This window comes from Cebus imitator, unplaced genomic scaffold (assembly GCF_001604975.1).
Source record: "Cebus imitator isolate Cc_AM_T3 unplaced genomic scaffold, Cebus_imitator-1.0 Scaffold0, whole genome shotgun sequence".
Lineage (NCBI taxonomy): Eukaryota > Metazoa > Chordata > Mammalia > Primates > Cebidae > Cebus > Cebus imitator.
This window is the reverse complement of record NW_016107315.1, coordinates 6,734,212-6,738,189: the sequence shown is the minus strand read 5'-3', so window position 1 is coordinate 6,738,189 and position 3,978 is coordinate 6,734,212. Positions and strand designations below refer to the sequence as shown.

Below are 3,978 nucleotides of genomic sequence, written 5' to 3'. Positions count from 1 at the left end.
AAAAAAAAAAAAAAAATAATAATAATAATAATAATAAATGAGGCTAAAATAAACATGAAAATTAGTTTTATTTTTTCCTGAGACCCATGTGCATCTTTATGCTTACATACCATCTTTGGACCTCACTGCAAAACTTCCTTATGACTTAGTATCCCTGCAAGCATTCTAGGGTAGTGCCCTTGACTACTTAGGCAGAAACTGTCAAATGGTAGTGGTCAAATTGCTTCTTCCACTACCCTCATCTGCCAATGAGCAACAGAGAAGACTGTGAAGCCACAAGGTAGAAGAACAGCATAAAAGCATGGACTCAGGCTGGGCGCGGTGGCTCACGCCTGTAATCTTGGCACTTTGGGAGGCCCAGGCAGGCAGATCACAAGGTCAGGAGATCAAGACTATACTGGCCCATCTCTATTAAAAATACAAAAATTAGGCCAGTCCCAGTGGCTCACGCCTGTAATCCCAGCACTTTGGGAGGCTGAGGCGGGCAGATCACGAAGTCAAGAGATGGAGACCATCCTGGCCAACACGGTGAAATCCCGTCTCTACTAAAAATACAAAAAAATTAGCCGGGCGTGGTGGCATGAGCCTGTGGTCCCGGCTACTCGGGAGGCTCAGGAGGAAGAATCGCTTGAACCTAGGGGGCGGAGGTTGCAGTGAGTCGAGACTGTGCCACTGCACTCCAGCCTGGTGACAGAGCAAGACTCCAACTCAAAAAAAAAAAAAAAAATTAGCTGGGCGTGGTGCATGTGCCTGTAGTCCCAGCTAGTCAGGTGGCTGAGGCAGGAGAACCACTTGAACCCGGGAGGTGGAGGTTGCAGTAAGCCAAGATAGCACCACTACACTCCAGCCTGGTGACAGTGCTCAGTCTAAAAAAAAAAGCATGGACTCTGTCATCAGCTAAACCTCAGTTTGCACACCTGCTCTGTCTCAAATTCACTTGGTGACCCAGGTGATCAAGTCAAATAACCTCTCTAAAACTCATCCATAAAGGGGGTGATAACAGTGTTATCTCATCTGGATATCATGAGGACTAAGTGACATAAGCTAATATTACAGTACCTAAAACAGTGCCTAAACAGCACAAAGGCTCAATAAATCTTACCCAGGAGTATTAATTTGGGTGCCAAAAGATGACACCTGAACCTTGTTTCTTTAGCCAACTCAGTTAGGTAGCAAGTTCTAATGGAAGTAGCTCAGGTGGCAGAGGTGTGGTTTGAAGGATAATCCACCCTTGAAAAGCTGAGTGACCTTGTAAGAACCCGGCTTCCCGGCTGGGCGCAGTGGCTCACGCCTGTAATCCTAGCACTCTGGGAGGCCGAGGCGGGTGGATCACCTGAGGTCGGGAGTTCAAGACCAGCCTGACCAACATGATGAAACCCCATCTTAAAAAAAAAAAAAAAGAACCCGGCTTCTCTATGAGGAGTCCTCTCATCTGTTCAAGGGGGTGATGACACAAGCTGAATATGTAGTACCAGTCAGAGCCAGTAAAACTAACCCTGGCAACCACCAATGGTTGACAGTAAGTCAACAGCACATGAACCTGTCATTCCAGGATCCCAGAGGCATGTTCACATTCACACACATGGCTAGACACTGAGAGAGAAAACATCCCTAAAGACTACCAGCAAATGTTAATAAACATACCTGCACTGAAGCCCACAGGCATGGTTCCTTTCCCAACTGGGTGGTTTACTTGTAGTTTACTTGTTCACATATGACCTCAGGCAAATCACATCTTTATGTGATTTATGCCTCCATCTTTTTTTTTTTCGTTTAATTTCTGAATCTCATATGCCTCCATTTTTTCTAGTAATAAGCTTAAACTTTTTATCCACCTCATAACAATGACTGGGAGAATGGGGGAAGGGCCCCAAAACAGTGATTATAATATAGTACATGGAGATCTCTAGAGAGGGGCTGTTTTTGTCACAAGAGCAAAAGAGAGCATTCCAACATCAGATCAGTTCACAATAAATTTTAAAAGCCCAATTTTTTCCATTTCAATTTATGACCAAAAGAATACAGAAATATATTTATAGTGTTAAATATATTTATATAGTGTTTTTTATATCGTGTGATCAGTGGGAATGCTGCAAACGTGTAAAACATCTAAAATGTAAAGGGGTCACAGTGGCTGATGCCTATAATCCCAACACTTTGGAAGGCCAAAGCTTGTATAATGCTTGAGCCCAGGAGTTCAAGATCAACCTAGGCAAGACAGCAAGACCCCCAACTCTACAAAAATTAGCCAGGCATGATGGCACACACCTGTGGTCCCAGCTGCTGGGGAGGCCAAGGTGGGAGGATTGATCACCTGAGCCCAGGAAATCAAGGCTTCAGTGAGCCGAGATCGCGCCACTGCACTCCAGCCTGGGAGACAGAGTGAGACCCTGTTTCAAAACAAAACAAAACAAACAAAAGACAGATCTTTAGGCATCACTGAGGAACACCTAAAATGTATACAGCACTAACTAGACACCCTTGCCCCTGACTCCCTAATAAAAGCATCAGTCTTCAGCACAATATCCTGACATGATGGCAAACCAATAAGGCCACCGCATAACCAAACTCCACAAAACTTTTGGCCAAATAAAAGAAACACACGCAAAGCTAGCAACATTACACCTTTTCTATGGCCGCTTCGCAATAACTATTACAAAATCCCCAGAAAGAGTTTATTCACCGAGCTCCGACTGTCACCATACAAGGTGGAGCAGTAAGTGACCTGCACCAGGGACTGACTCCTGCCAGAGCCCCCACAGGGACTCACTGCCCCCCTCCACATTCCCATCTGGACAACTTCCTGGGATTCAAACAGTCTGGATCCAGGACTCCCCGCAACTAACGCTATCGTGACATTATAAGCCAGTATAATTCTGAGATTATTAATAAACCCACTCAGAGTAAAGAGAAGCAACATCAGTGAGCAAAGTTTATGCTTAAGCAATACGGAAAACTAGAAACCAAGCAAAACCAGCAAAGCAGCTAGCGTTGTCTCTCAATCAGATCTTCCAAAGAGGCAGAAGTGGAGAGCACGCTCTCCCTCGCACTCCGGAAAACCCAGACAGCCCCACAGCAGGTTCTAGACCAGCTGCCCCGAGCAACTAGGCCAGATGATGCGACGGCGCGACCTCCTCTCCCCACTCTCCCCGGCACATCCCGGGCTCTCGGAGATCTGGTGGGGACGCGGGGCTCCCCGGGCCGGCCCAGGTAGGGGCGCGGCCAGGGTGGGGGTGGGGACGCGGCGGCCCTGCCCCCTTGCCCGGCTGCGGTCTCCAGGGCCGGCTCACACGGCTGCTGGACAGCGCCATGCCCACGCACCCCCGCCCCTAGCAGCCCCCATCCCGGAACTCCCGGATCCGCGAGGCTGGGGCCGAGCCGGAGCCCGCAGGCAGGCGCCCTGGGAACCCGCACTACAGTACCTGTGGCCGCAGCAGCTCCTGGGCGGCGGCGGCGGCGGCGACTGGGGCGGCAGCAGGGGCGGAGCGCGGCGTGCGCGCTCCCGGCCCGCAGTCCGGTGCGTAGCGCCCGCCCTCTCCCTCCTGGCCGCCGGGCGCCCGCCCCTTCACCTCTCACCTCCTACCTTTCCCCTCCCGGCCCGCCGCCCTCCGCACGTGCGCCCAGCGGCGTGCGCGTGCGTAATCGAACCCCGTTCGCGACTCCCGTTCGCCCCCTGGTGGACACCCGAGGGAAGTATGGGCGGCCGGGCAGGGCAGGGCCTGAAGCAGAGTTAGGCCCGCATCTGTCCTCAAGAACTTGCAGAAGGCCGGGTGCAGTGGCTCGCGGTTGTAATCTCAACACTGTGGGAGTCCGAGGCGCGAAGATCGCTTGAGCCGAGGAAAGTTAGAGACCAACTTGGGCAACCTAGAAGACTTGTGTCTCCACAAGTTAATTAGCCAGGTGTGGTGGTGCGTACCTGTGGTCCCAGCTACTCAGGAGGCTGAGGTGAGAGGATCACCTGAGCCCAGGAGCTTGAGA

At 50.8% G+C, this 3,978-nt stretch overlaps 1 protein-coding gene across 1 annotated transcript in view; it reads right to left on the bottom strand.

Moving 5' to 3' along the window:
* Window positions 1-3,577, bottom strand: part of LOC108296811 (SREBF chaperone) — a 68,839-nt gene extending 65,262 nt beyond the window's left edge. The window contains exon 1 of the mRNA XM_017519439.1: window positions 3,423-3,577. The gene's annotated coding sequence lies outside the window, so the exon portion shown is untranslated. The remainder of the gene's footprint in view (window positions 1-3,422) is intronic.
* Between the last annotated feature and the right edge of the window lie 401 nt (window positions 3,578-3,978).